General features: G+C 40.0%; 1 pseudogene across 1 annotated transcript; it reads right to left on the bottom strand.

The window, feature by feature from the left end:
• Nucleotides 1-1,801: 1,801 nt before the first annotated feature.
• Nucleotides 1,802-3,558, bottom strand: LOC149242449 (F-box only protein 6-like; annotated as a pseudogene). The gene is made up of 2 exons (XR_016246637.1): nt 2,100-3,558; nt 1,802-1,875 (listed from the first exon to the last, which is right to left on the bottom strand). The product of XR_016246637.1 is annotated as an F-box only protein 6-like (transcript).
• Nucleotides 3,559-19,868: the final 16,310 nt, after the last annotated feature.

Genomic DNA, 19,868 nt, shown 5'->3' on the forward strand with positions numbered 1-19,868 from the left:
GTGCTGCTGAGACAGGATTGGGGAATCCACCCCTTTAGCTTCCACCACAGCAGGTCAGTGTACTCAATGAGATTTGAACTTCGGTTTCCCAGGGTTGTGCTGTTGAGACGGGATTGGGGAATCCACCCCTTTAGCTTCCACCATAGCAGGGCAGTGTACTCAATGAGATTTGAACTTCGGTCTCCCAGGGTTCACTACTCTTTATAGGACTTTCCGGGAGGTCACCCATCCCAGTATTACTCTAGCCCAAACGCGCTTAACTGTGGAGTTCTGATGGGATTTGGTGCATTAACGTTGGTATGATCGCACCCTAAAAATCATGCACTATTACTATCAGATTTTTTAAGAGAAAAATGGTCAGATTCCATCGTAAATTTTGGGAAATTTGGGTTATAGCTGTCAAGTTTCAAGATTTTGGGTGCCCCTTGGGTTTTTAATGGTGTTGAACCCACTTCCACCCTTAAAAACAAGATTTTTCTAAAAGAAAAATAACAAGATCCAGATGATTTTTGCCAACTCGGCAAATACGCTGCATCTAAACAACAAAGAAACAAAGAGCCAGAAATTGATGCATCAATTTATCCCAGAAAGTAACCCATTTATAATACTGCATTTATAACAGGAAAGTTGACGTGATCATACGCGAGGACATTTTTCATTCGACTGAAACATATTTAGACAGTTTTTACTAATTTGTAAAACATGTTTTCTAATTTTTAAAACAATTTTTGTGTTGCTAGTTTAAGAACATGCTGGAACACGTGGGGTCTAAGTGTCCCACACATGTGGAATACACATCAGCATAGGGCAAATGTTCGAGGCATATGACCTGCGTGTTCATCAATCGACGTGGCAATTCCGGACACGTCGGACCTATTCAACATGTCTTACTTCTTTATTTCTTAGGTAAAGACACGTTTACTTCTTTATTTCCGGTTAAGGGTGCACCCAATATTGAATGCATCCTCATCGGGCAATTTCCACAGGAAAACAAAAGAATCCCTCCCCGTTCCATGTTCTTCCTCGCTTCTCCTGCTACAGTGAATTAATTCTAGGAATTTCAGTTGAGAGTTTGGGCGATAGATTTACTACCCCATGCTCTATTATGCCATCAAAATTAGGATAAATTATAACCTCATTTCTTCTGTTTCAGGGAAGAACATGTGGTTGGGGTAGGAAGACAAGGAAAAGAAACAGACAAATTAGATGCTCTGTTTTTTAAAAACATTTCCAGAGGAAGGTTACTAAATCCATTTTGTTATATTCCGATGTTTTGTTTTACTTCCACAGGAATCGGGTTTATCTTTGTCATTTTTCCTGTTCTGTTATGGGGTCCGTCAATCCGTTGAAAGGTATTCTCTTGAAATCCAAGAGATTCCATTACAGGTTTGTGTAATTCAACAGCAAATTACTCTACTGCAGAAACTTTGCGGGAAGGTTAGCCGAGAAACAGAGCTTGGTGATCATAAACAATCTGCATGAGCGTAAAAGAAATCACTGCATTTCATCAAAACAACTATTCTAATTCTGGGTCCAGTTCAAAACTCCAAGCATCCCTTCAGGGTATTGAGGATGAAAATTAACATGTAAAACATGAGATATTCCACTACTTTGTGATTGAAGCCAGTGATGTTGAAACGACATGATTGGTGTTTTCATATCAAACATGGAAATGTTTGGTAACATTTCTGTTACAATCTGAATCCCTGAAGGGCTAATGGATTCATCGCTTTTCTAAATCCCATCCACACCGTGTTCACAAAGAATGAGTCTCCAGTTTCTTGGTACATCTTCAAAAACATACCTGAGATTGCAAGGCCTGAAGCTGTGTTTTCTCAAAGCTGCGCTCGTTTACAGATTGGAGTAACGACAGGTCTGCAATTTGACTCAAAGAACATTACAAAACAACACAACTTCTAAAGAGAAACATAAGCTCTGAATAATGAAATCCTAAACCTCCTAATGTTTGGTAGGGTATCGAAGTCAAAGAACATTACAAGACAAGATAACTTGTAAAAAGAAACATGAAGATCCAAATAAGAAACTTATAATGTTTAAGATGTCCAATGTGGTGGATGTGAAATCAAAGGCATGCATACCAGGGTTCATCCAACCTTCATGTCAAGCCTAGGCTCAAAGGCCATGGCAAGCTCAAAGCATTCCGATGTACTTGCTGTGGTGTCTACAGGACGGGTGGGAAGCCAACTCCATGCATTTTCAGTTACATTGTAAACTACCACCTCTGTCACCTTTCTAAATTTTCTTTTCCTATGTCCAGAGACTATGAAACATGTGCAATCCCCTACTCCTATGCACCACTTACTGCAGTCCATAGAAATCCTCTTGAAATCTTTGGACAGGGACGGAGGCATTCTTGCAATCTCCTTCCACCATGACGAGGTGAAGAGGTGGAGGAAGAAGAGTTGACCTTGGCTTTGTCAAACTCCCATATAATAACCTGCAAAAGCTCCTCTGTATGTCCAAAAATGTACCCGGCCACTAGAACCCATGACCCATAGGTAAGAAGGTAAGGTGACATGTAGTCACTGTCAGCCATCTCCGGCAATGGCGCAAAGATGGAAGTCCCCTGTTGGATGCTGAAACCCAGAATACCCGATTGGTCATGAATATCTGCAAAACAGTAGAATGAGCCTGCGCAGAAAACCAAGTCTTTCTTGTCAATATGCACATCATGTGGCAGGTGTCCTGCAATTCTCCATGACTTGAATGCAGAATCATATATTTCCACTATCCCCGCTTCATGGCTGTCCTCACCAACCACCACCACTTTGTATGTCCCTCTACTGTCGCCCTCCCCTTCCACGATGCCTCCAACACTTAAGACCGTTATGGATGAGATGGGGGTCAGTTGTAAGGAGGTTCTTGTGAGGGGATTGGAAACAACAAATGATAGACATGGATGGAGATCGATTGTGTGCAAGAACAAGCCTGCCCCTGATCCATAGAAAGTAACATTTTTTACATTACCATTTGGCGCCACGAAGGAGGGAAAGGAGATGCAGGGGGTATTCCTCCAGGTTCCTGTGAAGAAGAAGAAAGCCAAACAATGAAGAGGCCTTCTGCCAACATCTTGCACAAGCAGCCATGGCTTCCTGTTACCAGGCTTCTCCGCCCATTTACTCGTTATGAATTGGGTTGATGTGAGCAGAGCATTGCATTTCTTGGACACACTGCGAAATCTACACAAAGACTCCACTGGCAACCACACCAGTATTTCCACGATCAAATCCTCCGGCAACACAGGTAAATCATGAGACTTGTGCAGATCGCCCATTTTAATTAACCTCCCACCGACATAACTGGTTCAGCCTGGATTATGAAGGAGTTTAATCGCCCAATGGGAATAGACAGTACCGCGCCATCTATAAGATAAGCTAGAATTCTGATTCAGCCATCTCCCACTCAACACCTGTAACAACCTTCCAACGCAACACTCTCCACCGCCTATAATGATTTTTAGTGCCACATCTACCCATTTTCCCTGCAACGCTGGCTACCCGCTTCCATCGCCACACTCGTCACTACCGAAGTGAAATTGATGCAACTATTTATAAATATTATTATACTCGGCACCTGACATTCCGGGAGAACCTGGTACTGCCATGGAAGACCTTGAATGTTGCACGCATGTCTTTCAAATTAGTCCAGTCTGTCCTTTAATTGTTCGTGCAAGTTACTACAGTCTGCAAATTATGTTCTCTCTATATTCGTGATGAACATCTAATCATTATTTGCATCAAATCTAACTCTAAAGAATCCCTCATTTGAATCAATATGGACGAATTCTTAACTCCACTCTAACATTTAATATGCTATAAACTTTTCCAAGGAGAAACTTGGATGACAATATGATATATTTAGCATATTATGCTTGCATAATTCACTCAATCCCTCAAATAACTTCATAAAGTATTGTCAGTATTTGCAGGCGGGTATTGTGGGTCGAGTGGTCAGAGTGTTGTGACATCAATGTTTCTAGAAGTACGAGATATGATGATGGTACGACCAAATGCCGCCAATCTGTGCATGCATAGTTTGTCATGATAACTCCTATTTTGGGAAATTCTGAAAGATATTTTAATCTTGTATGCCCATACATCCAATGTTTTATGGAATAAACTTTTTAAGTAGATTTTAGTTGTTTGTGTCATTTTAGAAAATTGTTATGAGGAGTTAAGGGTGAAAGCCGTTTGAATTTTGATTATTAGGCGAGGGTAATTAATACTTTTAATATTTAGGTGTTAGATCGATCATCTTGTTATACCCTATAGTCAAAATGGTTGAGTTTTGGAAATTTTATGGGGTTATAAATAAAATTAGTGAATAAAATATTAATAAAAAAATTATATATTATTATTAATTGTCATAATGGTATATATATCAAATTTTAATATTTTGAAAAACAATAAACATATCAATATTTATGAAAATTTTGTTACTTATAAAAATAAATAAATAAATTTAAACGTCAAATGTCATAAGTGTTAAGTGTTATAATAGTAGACACATTAAATCTCAATATTATGAAAAGCAATGCATACATCAAATCTTAATATTTATGAAAATTTCATTTTTAAGTAAGTGTCTCAAATTCATGTTTGACTTTTAATTAATGTGTTTTCAATCACATTTTTATTTTATAATTTTTTATGTTTTAATATATATGTGTGTGTGTGTAAAACCAATTTATATATAAATTCACCTTTATATATACTATTGACACATATAATCTACTTAATATAACAAAAACATTTAAAATTATTATGTCACTACTTAAATAAAATATTGCTAAATTATAATGGCAAATCTTTAACAAAATTTATTTTAAGGCTTACTACAAGGATTCCAATATTATTGCAACAATTATAAAAAAAAATCCAACAAACACATTTATGATATTCTATCACTTTCTATATCAATATAGATATACTTTTGAAAATACGGAGATAGGGCTTGGAGCGGGAGCGACGCATGATGACGAGAGCGCCAAAACCGGGTCCAACCAGCTTTCGACTCCAGGGAACGTTGTAGAATCAAGCCAATCAGCAGACACCGCCTCACAGGTCCATTGAGTGGTCCACTGAGCAGGCCAATCAGTAGCCACCGCCTTCAAGCTCATTGTGTGGACTGGGTTTTGTTGGGTTTGTTGTAGGAGAAAAGCTGGCCAACCAGCAGACACCGAATCCAGGCTCAATGAGCGGTTGACCACTGGAAGCCCTCCCTTCGCCACGTTCTATCCCTTCTTCAGCTACAGATAGCTAGCACACGTAGCAGGATCAGCCACCATCCTCTCTCCTTCTCGCACACCTTGCTTTCATGCTCTTCTTAGGGACAGGACACATGTCGGCTTGCATGCCTATACCAACGTGGGTTGATATCTTATAAATCACTGTTTTTCTTTCTTGGGAGAATTTTTCTCGGCTTCAAGCCGTATCGTCCCCTCTCCTGTAGTGGGGGGCTCTCGTCCTTGTTTTCTTTTGCAAACTGACGATGAACTGGTTTCGCTACTTGTGTTCTCTGGCGCTCTCGGACGTGGTCGTGGTCGCTCGTCGTTCAGGTCTGTAACTTCCCTTTTCACCATGTTTTTTTCTCGTACTTTATTCTAGAATTTTTGCTATTCTGTGTGCATCATTTTTTCTGCTGAACTTTCCCTTTTCTGGCTTTTTCTCTCTTGGAGTGTCATGATAAGATGCTAAAAGCACTCTTGCACAAATTTAGGAACCTCATAGTTTTCTATAAGCCGTGTAAAGATGTCAGATTTAGGATAGGTGAATGGTGGTGCATCCTTCATATCTATTGCTGTTGTTTTGCATGCAATGAATCTACAGCTCTTTAGTTTGGTTTCTCAGAGGTCATGGTTTCGAGCTCTCACAGAGTTCTGAAAGTGAATTTCCATTCCTCCCTGCCGGAATTCCCTCCGTTACGATGGCCGGATTCCTGGAGATTTCAAGGCTATGATTTTTCCCGGTGTATGAATTTTCAAACGGTTGTGGGAATCGATAATTTGGTCCTCACATGCCTGGAACTACTCTTGAATTTACTTCCATATCCTTGACATATCCTATAGATGCTGATCTGGAGGCCTGATGACGAACCTTTTTCCTTACTTCTGACCTCTTCAGCTGATCATCACCTGCCCATGTACTTGCATTTATTCCTATAGGAGTTTTTCTGCTGTTCTTCACCTACTCTTGATCATTCTATATCTATCCTCTGGTGTCAGTACAGCTCTCATCCTCCCTTTACAATAAAGGGCCTCTGTACTTCTTTCTCTTGTTCTTCTGTCCTCATACGTGCCAAATCCAAGAAAAGATTTTTGGCTGCGCATGGAGGGTGGTTCTGACTCGGCTGCCACTGAGGCCCTCATCAAAGCCGCTATGGAGGCTGAATTGGCATGGGAGCATGCCACCTCACATGACGGATGGCAAGATACTTTGGCTGAGGTGGCTGTTAAACTGGCTCACTGCAATAGTGATTGGAGACAGGTCCCCTCTAATAGAGAAGACAAGACGGAGCAAAAGGCTAATCCTCCTCATAACCGGTATAATAAGATGCACATCCCAGCCAAGACAACTGATCCGCCATCAGCGATCAAAATTGACAACATCCACCTTACAGAAAGGATTGAAAGCCTCCAAAACCTTGCCCTCATTGGCAGATGGCACTTCCCCACCATGAGTGATGCAGACATGAGACAATGGATAGCCATTCACTGGAAGCCTGTTATAGGTTATATTCCTGTTATTTCTAACCTTATGAAAGAATGGTATTGCTTTCACTTCCTTGCTGCAGGTGACGCCGAAGCCATTTTGAAGAAACCTTGGGTGGTTAAAAGAAGTTTCCTTGCACTCTACAGATGGTATATTGGGTTCGACCCACTGAAAAATACTCCTTCCAACAATCTCATATGGGCTAAGCTCCCAAATCTTCCCTTAGAACTCTGGTCTAAGGAATCTCTTGAGGAGATAGGAAACGCCTTGGGCAGATTCATCTATGTTGATCCCTGGTGTTTGGGTGAAAAGGATAAAAGGATTGCTTGGATCCTCATAGAAAAATTCTACAGAGGGGGCTTCCCAGAATATATTGAAATTGCCTGGAGGGACCAGATAATAAAGCAGAGGTTGGATTTCTGGGGCATTCCTTTTAGATGCGCTGCATGTCACAAGACAGGCCATCTGATCAAAAGCTGTCCTGGGCATAAGCGCTTTAAACAAAGGCTCCTCCGTCAAAAGGTTCATAGATTCCCTCCATCGGCCAGCTTATCCTCTACTGACCTATTGGACGACCATCCTCCTGATCCACCTATTCCAAGGGCTTCCTCACAGGACCCTCCCATTTTTTCTATGCCTGGTAGCTTTCCAAATAGCCCCCCGGCTTTCCACTGCCGCCCTATCCCTGAACCTCGTAACGATGCTGCGGTCCCTTCCCCTGCTCCCCTGATAGCAACCGATTTTTCTTTTGGATCAATTCCCATCCCTATCTCATCCTCCCCCCCTTCACCTGATAAAAATCTACCTTCCCAGACTAAAGGAAAAGCCCCCTGTCCATCCGTCACCCCTGTTAACTCCCCCATCTCTTCGCCTATCAATCAGTCTGATAGCGATCTGGACTTCCTCCTTAGCAGAAAATCACTTGAACTTGAACCCCTAACCATTCATAAACCCAGGCTACAGGCTCTGCCCCTCATTAGCCCAGAATCAGGGAAAAATATTACTGTCCGGAAAAAGTCTCGTGGGGGCAGCAGACACTTCAGAGGGAGAACCACTGTCACCGAAAGTGGGGTCAGGAATCTTTCTTTAACCGAAGTTCCTATTTATGGTCTACCGGATCCTCAGCCTCTTAGAGCACGGGCGGCTGGCGAGTCATCTAAATGACTCACATCATCTCCTTGAATATCAAGGGCCTTAGCGTTGACCCCAAATTTCTAACGCTGAAGAGCTTTTTCCACCTCTCTAGACCTGGGATCATTCTCATCCAAGAAACAATGCACAGCTGCGAGGCATCTATCTCATATTTCAGGAAGTTGTTACCAACTTGGTATATGGTAGCTACTGAGGCAAATGGGCTTTCGGGAGGTTTAGCGACTCTCTGGGATCCTGCTCGTATCAGAGCTAAAGCTTTCAAATGCTTTGCGGGGATTAACATTTCTGCTTCCATCAGGGGAAAAGACTCTCCTACCAATGTCCTTAATATCTACGCGCCCTATAAAAACAAAACTCCATTATGGGGATGATCCAGGTGGATATTTGTGGCCACCTGCCAAGTCCACCTAGACCCCCACCATTGTTTCTCTCAGCATTTTCAGTTTCCTTAATTGTAGCACAACTTACTATTTTTAGCAATTTTTCGGGTCCTGAACTTCTGGAGCCGTTTTGAGGCCCTAAACGACGTTTTTTTGGGAAATCTGGGGGCAACATGGGTCCATGGATCCATGGACCATTGTTTCCCTTCCCAAAGTGGTAGTGCTCGGATAGATCTTTCTAACGAGCTATTTTACGCGTCAAACGGAGATCGTATGCCAAAGTTACGACCCCGGGAAGTCGATGTACCAATTTACCCAAACGGGGCCCACAGTTTGGCATTTCATCTCCTAGGGTTAGGTTTTGGAATTTTAAGGGTTTTCCATTGTTTCTCAACAATAAATAGGCCTTCGAGCCTCATTGTAACACAGTTCAGAGGCATGTAGCCACCACATCTCTTCTCAGAGATAAGCTACCATCGCCCTAGCTGGTTTATTTCCATTTCTGGTTGTAAGCATATTTCAGTATTTTCCATTAATGAAATGAAGTATTATTTCCGCTGCATCTTTGTGTATATGGTTATCTTTGTAATTTGTTGCGTTCCTGTTTAAATCCGGATCAGGGGAAGACTTTTTACCTCAGAAATACTCGACATAGATCAATTAATTATTGCTGGTGATTTAAATTTTACTTTGAGCTCTGACGAATGCTGGGGGCAATGCAGGAAAACAGACTCACTTGCAGATTGCATAAAGAACCATCTCCTAAACAAGAACTTGGTGGATGTTGTCCCTGGAGAAATGAAGCCTATCTGGACGAATGGAAGGTCTGATATGGCCTACATTGCAAAATGGATTGATCGCTTTCTGGTGCATGTCAGCCTTATAGACAAATTTGGCATGCCTCGGTCTACTGTGGAGAATGTGTTAGTGTCAGATCATAGACCGATAATGCTTTCCTGGACTGAGAAGGGGTTTCAAAAAGGATATCCATTTAAGTTCAATCGGTCTTTCCTACAGGATCCAGCTTTCAATGAGCTCATCGTTAAAGCTTGGAAAGAGATGTCTTCTCAATCTGCTACTTCGCCTTTCCTTACCTTCCGCGACAAAATGGCTGTTATGAGGAGGACCGTAAAGAAATGGGAGACGCGGAAAAAGGCTGAAGATAAAAAGCTGCTGATTTCTATTCAACAGGAATTGGACCTCATTCTGAAAAATGCAGATGCTACCTCCCTCTCTTTTTCTATGAAATGCAGAATACGTGACCTTGAAAGGAAAAAATTTGAGCTCCTCAAATAAGAAGAAACATTCTGGTGGCTTAAAAGCATAGCAACTTGGCTTCATGAAGGCGACAAAAACACCAAGTTTTTCCACAAGTATGCAAGTGCTTGACGTGACAAAAACCACATCTGGAATATAAAAAATGAAAACGGAGACTCCTTTGTTTCTCAGCAAGACATTACCAGGGAGGCTGTTAACTATTTCAGGAAGCAGTACAACAGAAGGAATGATGCTGCTTTCCACGACATTCTGTGGGGTATAGATCCGATTCCCCAAATGTTCAACGACGCTGACAATGAGATGCTGTATAAGCCAGTGATAGAAGAGGAACTTCTTGGGGTCCTGAAATCTTTCAAGAAAGACAAAAGTCCTGGGCCAGATGGCTGGACAATTGAATTTCTCACTCACTTCTATGAGCTCATCAAGCATGACCTCTTAAGCATGGTGGATGCCTCGAGGATGTTTGGACATATTCACCATATCACCTCCTCAACGCTGATCGCCCTCATCCCTAAAAAGACTGAACCGGAATCGTTTAACGATTTCAGACCAATTTCTTTGTGTAATATATATTTCAAGATTATTACAAAGATTATTGCTGAGAGACTAAAAGGGAATCTGGCCACCTTTTTAACAAAGGATCAATACGCTTTCTTGCATGGTCGAAAAATCTTGGACGCCATTGCCAACACACAGGAATGCCTCTCCTCCATGTATGCTCAAAACTTACTGGCAGCTATCATGAAGATTGACTTGATGAAAGCCTTCGATTGTTTAGACTGGGGATTTATGGAGTGCCTTCTTGCAAAGATCGGCCTCAATACAAAAAACATTCGATGGGTGATGGCATGTATCGAGAATGTTAATTATGCGGTTATTGTAAATGGGATTCCCTCTCACTTCTTCCAAGCCGAAAGGGGTCTGCGACAAGGTTGCCCTCTCTCGCCCCTAATGTTCATTCTGGCTATGAATTCGTTAAGTATTCATATTAAAAATGTGGTGGATGAAGGCAATTGTAAGCCCATTAAAATCTGTAGGCACATCTTCACATCCCACAACCTGATCGTGGACGATGTCCTTTTATTCGCAATGCTTTATCAATCATCATGGAGTTGTTCAAAAGTCATTTTGGACAGATTTCAATGTGCTACTGGCCTCGCTATTAACAAACAAAAGTCTGTGCTATATCATAACGATGTTGATTTGGAGACTGTCAAATGGATTTCCCAGCTATTTGGTATAGAACACTTTTTGCTCAAGCACGGCCTGAAGTATCTAGGCTACCGCCTAAAAGCAAAAGGCTATACCAAACATGACTGGATGTGGCTGACAGACAGATTTTTCAAGAAAATTTCAGCGTGACAATTCAGAAGTCTCTCCATGGTGGGCAGGGTCACCCTCACTCAAACCGTCTTAATGCAGCTGACAGTTTATTGGGCGCACCTTTTCTTTATTCCTGTTAGTATTATCAACAAGATGACCACGATATCAGCAAACTTCATTTGGGGCGGTTCTTCGGAACAGAAGAAGTTTCATCTTTCCAGAATGGACAGAATCTCTTTGCCAAAAATCATGGGCGGATAGGGCTTAAAGAATTTAATGGATTTCGGCAACGCTCTCCTTTGCAAATCACTCTGGCGAGGGATCTTCGGGGATGGTCCATGGTGCGAGACGATCAGACAGAAATACATGAAGGGCAAATGCCTTGAATTCTGGTATAGGAACGAAGCTATTGGCATCAAATCTGGATCGGCTATCTGGTTAAGTTTCAGGAAAATTGAAAAGTTCTTCCTGTCAAGATTAAGATGGAGGATTTATTCCGGTAACAGGATCTTTATTGGCCTCGATCCCATTGCTTGTAGTCGCGATCTTTCCTTCCCGGATGTTCTTTTATCCGCCTTGCACAGAATGGGTATCTTCACGTGGGATAAACTCATCTTAGACTGGAATGGCCTCTCCCCCACGTGGAAGGATGCAAATGTCATTGGTCTGCCGGTTGATCTCCACCCTTCATGGAATCTGTTCTCAGCCGCATTACAGGACAGTGGGATTATTCGTGGAGGCACTCTTGACCATCTATCCTGGTTCTCCTCAAACAGCTCGGCGGTTCCTAGAGTAAAAGACATTTACTCTGCCTTCATTTGCTCAAAGACTTCAAATTCTCCACCAATCTTCCCGGTCGTTCTTTGGAAAACAGGTTGCCCTCCTAGAATGATCCTTTTTGCCTGGCTGGTTTTTAACAATCGAAATCTCTCTTGGGACAATCTTAGGAAAAGGAGCTAGCATGGCCCCAGCAGATGCTCGATGTGTGAGTCTGAAGAAGAGACAAACTTACATATGTTCTTTCAGTGCAATACTTCTCAGAAAATCTGGTATGAACTCGCCATTTTTTTTTATTTCCCTCACAATGTTTTTGACTCTGTTCATGCAGCTTTCCATTGGTGGTGCTCTCAATGCGCGGCAAGGCGTCCCCTTCTTGTTATCACGTTATGGTATGCCTGGAAATGGCGGAATCATAAAATCTTTAGAGATTCCATGACCCCTTTCTCTGCCATTTTGCAAAGTATCTGCTCTAGCTTTGATGCTATCACAGGTTTATAGGCCTAATACATCTGTCTTATCATGTTTTTTTGCTCCCTCTATTTTGACTTATTGCCAAAGTATGTACATCTCCAGCCATCTAGCATCATATGCATCCATTATCTGTATCCATCATACTCTGAGTTTTTGCTATATGTCATCCTATCATCATGATCCAGCTCTATCTGACTTGATACCCACTCAAGTCCCTCTCATATGTTTCCAATTGTAGCTCTTTATATTGACTTAATATAATCTATATTGCTTTTTCTTCTGGAAAAATATTTTTGAAAATACAATCTAACTTCTTCCTATAAACTCTTGCTGCATTTGAGTCCATTCCTACATTAATACAACCTTCATCAATTGATTTTTTATTGGAACTGATAAGAAAAAACAATGTCCCCTCCATTATAAATCTTTATAGATTTTTGGTATGCCGCTAAGTCAACATGTCTTTTCATAATTAATTATGTGTTCCTTTAATATTATATAATGTTTTTCTTTCAAACATTTTTACCTACCTTTAATAGCTAGTTTGATTTCATGATATTAAATGTTTCTCTTTCAAACATTTTTACCTACTTTTACTAGTTTGCTGGATTTCATGGGCAACTTGTGTTTGAGTCATTTAAGGCCTTGAAATATCAATTTGTCAAATAATGCAAGATAAATACTTATAAGCATGTGTAGATGCATTAGTTATTTAAGAATATAGAGAGCAAACAAAATCCAATTGATGTCATTTGTTGTGGAAAATTTTGTTATAAATGATTTTAATGCAAAATAGAAATTTTATTGTTTTAACTAATCACTTTTGAATCTTAACTTTGTGAATTCAACTATAAAAATATCTCTACTTAAAAACTTTAACAATTCTATTGGTTTAATATTTTGAAAATTTGTTTTGATATACTGAAGTAGAAACCTAAATTCAAAAGTTGAAGAATATCTAAACTATTATAATGTTGCCTACAAAATGGAACCTTGCAAATCACAAGTTATAATAATTAAAAAAAAATTAAGATCTCTATGCATGGGCATCAAGGGAGTTTTTATCTTAGATACAATAACTTTTGTTATCAATTACTTTTTGCATAAGAGGCATGGACTAAGCAACAACACTACATATTACACTTGTTTTATTTGTTTTTTCATATAATTTTGGTTATGTCTAAAATATATGTTATAATAACATGTGATTCTTATATATGGATTTATGTGTTTCTTCAATCCTTATCTTCAAAGTAGTGTTTTCTTCAACATGAATAGGTTTATGGATTTGAAAGGGTTTGTTCTCATCATTATAGGTGACTAAAAATGAAATGTTGACTTATAAATTATATCAACCTACTTAACACTTGGTTTCAATGCCAAAACTTGGGGGTCATGGTTAAGCTTGACTTTTTTGGTGGCCCTCTTTTTAGCGAGCTGCAAGTTCAATTAGGTACTCAAACTAATAATGATATTGAAGGATAGTGGATCCAAGTTGTGCACCAAAACAAGAACAATGAGTCTCAAAAGGCCCTACCTAGAATGTCAGGACAAGAAGGTAACTCCCAATTGTATTTCCAGTAATGTGAACATCATTATATGCATCAGAGTGGTGACCTGTGGAATTCCAATTCCAAGGTCTGTTAAAATTACTCTATTTACAAATTTTCGCCCAATCCCTAAGGATTAGGTGTCTAACATTCCCCCCTTTCCTCTAAAGGAGTGTTTGTGAGTCCAAACAACATTATGAACCTTTCAAACTTTTCTCTTCCAAGTGTTTTGGTGAAGATGTCTACAATTTATTCATTTGTGGAACAATGTAGTAGGTGAATAGTCTTGGCCTCTACATGATGTTGAATTAAATGATACTTTGTGTTGATATGTTTGTCTTGATCATGGAATTTGGGATTCTTAGCAAATTTAATTGTAGAAGTAATGTCACTCAAAAGAGAAGTAGAGTTCACTTGTTTCTCGTGCAAATATTCAAGAATTTTCTTGTGCCACATAATATCCTTGGTTGCTTTTGCAACTACCACGTATTTTGCCTTTGTTGTGGAATCTTCTGGAACTAATTGTTTGTGTGATCTCTAGGAGGAAACTCCTAATCCAAGATTCATAACATAGTTTGAAGTAGACATTCTATTTTCTTTATCTTCATCAAATTCTGAATTAGAAAATCCGATCAAGTTGAAGTCTCTGCATGTGAATATTTGAGTCCAAAGTCATGGCTTCCTTTCAAGTACTTTAAAACTCTTTTTGTAGTAGACCAATGTCCTCACAAGGCTTTTCCATAAAATTGGAAAGGATTCCAATAGCAAATTAAATATCTGGTCTAGTAGTGGTGAGGTAGATAAGACTTCCCACAAGTTGTCTATACTTAGTTTCATCCTCAAATTCATTCCCTTCTTTAGATGTGAGCTTCTTATTTTATTTCATTGGAGTGGACAAAGGATTGCATTCAACCATGCCAAATTTGTTCAACAATTCTCTAATGTACTTCTTTTGGGAGAGGAATACATAGCTTGGATGTTTTATCAATTCAATGCCAAAATAGTAATGAAGGTGATGTCGACCAAAAACTGGTTGTGCCAGCCTAAAAACCATAATGCAAAACTTATGGTAAAAAAGGCACTTCCTTAACCCCAACTTAGGGATATAAATCCCTTTTTAATATACTCGTTTAAATTTAAGCGGGAGAACCATCAAGTTAATACAAAAACCACCAGATCCAAGCCTTTTTAGCTATAGCCGTCGGAGCTAAGAGCTTCATATATATATATATATATATATATATATAATACCCTCCCACATCTAACCAAGTAATTGACAAACTGGGGTAAACATGTGAGGAAGAGTTACTATGATATGATTAAACTCCCTATGTATCAGTTAAGGAAGTGGAACTGACAAAACACAACCAACCTGACCTTCTACACAGGCAACAAAACCCACAGGAGCCCTCCAACCCAGCACGGTGACCAACCCCTAAGACAAACTGACATTTTTATGCATTCAAGCCTCAATTACTCCCTTCACATGGGCATGCATGCGACTAGGACCCTCCAGTCGCTTCCACAGCAAGGCATGCATGCGATAAGGGACTTTTCGAGGTAGTTATGTGTCGGGTAGTCCGAAATTTGTGCCACTTTTTCAAGGTCAGGACTCAAGCCACTACCCAGAACTCCATGAAACTTCCAGAAATGAAAAGTACATTAAAAAAATGATACAAGTGCATACACTTGAAGAAGGGCTTGAATGGACCCCTACTAGCCATGACAAACATTTCATCAATCATGTCACAAATATGCATTCTATAGGTTTAGAAAACAGATCTAAGCATGGGCCTCATACTTATTTGAAAATATCTAAGAAGCATTGATGCCTCATCGAAATAACTGCACAACCATCTATTAAGCCATATATTCATTGTACATTCCCTGATTAGCAAAAAGATGATGAGAGCCATACATTTTCATTGTCATAAAACTCATTCATAACCAACATATAACCAAAATAAATACCAAGGATATAACAACCATATAAGCCACATATAAACAAATATATTTACCCATAAAATACCAAGGATAAAGAGAGCTCTTATTGATGAATGTAAAGGAAAACCTGGTTCGGGACTTCCACATTCCACCCAACCATATATTGGCTGAACAAAATCTCTCTTCAACCAATCACCTTCGTGCCATATTCCAAGCATGAATGTGGTACCTCATAGAACTGATCCATCAAAATCAAACCAAGGCTTCCAGAGGCCAAACCACCTCAACCATTAACCAGTGATTCCACCTCATGGTCAAACATCACTAACCATCACCAGCTTGGTCTCTAACCAAGCTGTTTAGGGCTCCAGAGCATTTGTTCCAACCAAGGCTTCAGGACTAGTAACTCAACCCGCAACTGTTGCCGAGCTCCTAAGCGTTTGTCCAACCAAGGCTCCAGGACTAGTAACTCAACCCATCAATTGCTCCAGAGAGTTTGTCCAACCAAGGCTCCAGGAATAATAACTCAACCCAAGTTGTTACAGGGTTCTAGAGCGTTTGTCCAACCAAGGCTGCAAGAACTAATAACTCAACCCATAGCCAAAGGAACATGACAACCAACCAGAAAGAAAAAGGGAAAGACTCCCACAAGACCATGGCTATCCAGGAAATGGCAAGGCTAGGCAAAACCATTATCAATCCAGGAAATACCCCATGTCAATGACAGATCATGACCAAGAAAACACATCCATATTCCATGCATGCTAAAACTACTAAGCAAATCATACATGCAACTCGACACCTTTAAAAAAAGCTCGTTGTAGCTGCTGATCTTGATGTCCTCTTGTGCTTTATTGCTCTTCCTTTTCCTTCTTCCTCCAAATCCCAAGTATGCCACACTCCTCCAAGAGTAATCCAAGAAAACTCTAAGTATCCAATAATATGAGAGAGAGAGAGAATATAATGAGAGATCAAAAACTGAACTAACAAAAGTCTGTGAACTAGTCCTCATAAGCCTTTTTATTAATGAAGTCTCTATTTTATTCATTTTACATTATTTTCCTTCATTTTACTCGTAACATGCAACCTGTGACCCTTCACCTTCCTTTTCTCCTAATTTCCATTATTTTCATAAATAAAATGCCAGTTAATGCCTCATGCCTTTCCAAATCCTCTGCCAATTTCCATAACCATAATAAACCAAATGAATGGCCACACTAGGATGTTTTTCCCAACGTTAAGCTTGGAATAAGTGTCCCATAACCGTGGTTATTTTTTTTCCTTCATTAACTTTTATTACACTGAACCCTCCCCCTTGGGGGAACACTGTCCTCAGTGTTCAATGACACCTACAAACAACAAGACTGCTGAAAGAAAAGCATACTGCCCATGGAGCTTTATAACGTATATTGTTACAGTAGTTACAATGATCAACCTGTTGAGAAGGAAACCAACATGAAAACATAACAACATGACAACCATAATGACAGGACACCCATACCTCTTACTGGAGCTTTATAACACAACTCATAGCGGTATTTACATCCATATACATATATACATACACCAAAACATATGCCAAACATTTTCTGAACCAACGAATAAAGAAGTATAGATAGCCTGCATCTGATCCACCATCTTCCATGTAGCTTCATCGGGCACAAAGCGCTTCCATGGCACTTTAACCTGCTCGATTTCTCGATTCTAGCTGGAATTCTCCTTCTGGCTCCACCTGCAATACATACCAGTCAATTATATGATCAACATCGTTAACATACTTTTGAAAAAATGGCGAGTGGAAAACATCAGGGACTCTCACTATTGAAGGCATTGCAATTCGATAGGCTACTAGTCCAATCCTTTTAAGAATCTTGAAAGGTCCACGAAACCGAGGTGCCAATTTCGCACATGATCCAATCCGTAAGGAGCTATTCTTGGGCTTGATCCACAAGTACACCTATTACCCAACTTGAAACTCCTCAAACAACCTGTTCCGATCTGCATAAATTTTCTTCCTATCCTATGCCGCCTTTAAATTCTTCTTGATTACCTAAATTTCTAGTTCCATTTCTTCCAACATATTCAGTCTTATCAATTCCCTGTTAACTGGATCACTCCAACTAATAGGAGTATTAAAAATCCACACATAGAATGCCTCAAACAGACTCATCCTTAGTGATTCCTGATACCCATTGTTGTAAGGAAACTCTACCTGATCCAGGTGGATCTCTAAAAAGTACTAATGGCATGGTGAGAAGGCTCAAAAATCAAAGTGGTAGAAATTCTATAAAATTAGCATCATATCGAAGTGCTCGTCATCCTCATTCCAACGGTGCGAACAACACTCAAATCTAATTTCATATTAAGAAGATAGAGCATGTCAAAGATCAAGTTTCACTTGGACAAGTGGCAGGAGGAAGATGACGTGGCATACACTCTCAACGAATGGAGAAGCACCAAGTGACAGGGCACCATTGGCCCCACATATCACAGATCGTAGAAGGAAGCAGTCATAGTTAAATAAAATTTTCCCCAAGCAAGTCAAGGTTGCGATGTAATATATCGCAGTTGCAGAGTCAGGTTGCAATTTGCGACATTGCAATGTCACATCGCAAAAATGGAAAGATTAAAAGAATCGACCCCTAGAGAAAGTAGGCTGCGATGCGATGTATTGCAATCACAGTATCATGTTACGATTTGCGATATCGCAATCACAGTTCAAAAAGGGGAAACATTCACATATTGTACCAACCTTGGTTCCCGCCGATTGCAATATGAGCTTCTGAACTCGATAACTTATATGTTGTATTTAATAGCCCATTGGGTCAACGGTCATTGCAGGCGCTTGTTTTAAAGGTGTGGGTCTGTACACCAATGGAAAATGCCGATTTCGATTTGCGATGGGTTATCAAGCGTCTATAAAGCCACTGGTTAAGAAGTAAGCGCCGATCCTTCGTATTCATCCGTTGTTTGAGGTTTAATGCGGTAAACAGTTTGTCGACTATTTTTCCATTTTTGAAAGGGTTGTTTCCACATACTATTCAGGGGCTCGACAATCTTTGCCTGAAACAAACCCACCATCCAAAACTTGTAATTTCTTTGGAGTTGCTTGGAAATTTAGGAGTTAGCTACCATCATATATATATTGGACTGTCCACATAGGAAAAGAGGAGGAGATTCGCTGATAGTTCAGGACATTGTACGCAGCAGTAACCTGACTTGGCAGCAGGGGCCAGAACCTCACCTTGAGCAGTAGGGAGGTTCTAAGAAGGTGCAAAAAGCCTAATTATCTAAATTGGGTGTTCGAATAGGCGTTTTTGCACAATTTTTCGCCAAGATTTCGGTGGTACTGTCTATTTCTCAAGTTGGGCTCTCCATTATTCGTCCATCTTCCAGATTGGAGGTATAAGGATTGTAAATGAATGTTTCATGTACTTTTCTCTTTTTATTCCACTTAATGAAAGAAGGCCTCCCCACTATTGAGCAAGGCCCAGAGACTTAGTCCAAATTGGACAAACTCTGTAATCAAATATTTGTGTCCGTGTTTCTTGATTATCATGTTATTTCCACATTGTTTTATGTGATTTTAAGTTCCATGGTTTATAAGCTTTATTTCATGTAATTCTGATGCATCTATAAGTAAAATATCTTGGATCAAGTTTGGTATCAGAGCAGGTCTTTGTTGATGCGAATTGCATGAGTATATGCTAACCCGGAACAAGATACGGAAAGGAGAAGGAATGCTTAAGCCCTTTGATCCTAAAGCAGGACGTGCACAATGAAGAATAAACATGGAAAATGAAGATGCTCATTGGGAAGAGGAACAAAATTTCCACAAAGTATTCTATAATATGGCAAAGAAAGTGGACAAGCTGTTTTCAAAGTATGAGAAGGAACTTGGACACGGGAAGGAAGTTGCCGATGACAATAGATCATCAAATCATGAAGTTGATGGAGAAGAGCCTCCTCCCCCTCCTTCTTCAAGTGATAGTTCTCATCACTCTAATCATGATTCCAAACATACATCTATGAAACCATTCTTCAAGCTAGAAGTAAAGTTTGACCTGCCCATGTATAATGGAGAGTGTAGTGCAGAAAAACTTAATAATTGGATAAGGCAGATAGAGGTCTACTGCACGATTCAGTAGATCAAAGAAGATGAGGCAAAGGTCTAGTTAGCATCTCTTCGACTGAGTGGAACTACTCTCATTTGGTGGGAGAGTGTCACACGGAATCAGTCAAGAGTGCGGACACAACAG

This window comes from Pinus tabuliformis, chromosome 8 (assembly GCF_031772625.1).
Source record: "Pinus tabuliformis cultivar Carrire ecotype Pingquan chromosome 8, CPIR1, whole genome shotgun sequence".
Classification (NCBI taxonomy): Eukaryota; Viridiplantae; Streptophyta; class Pinopsida; order Pinales; family Pinaceae; genus Pinus; species Pinus tabuliformis.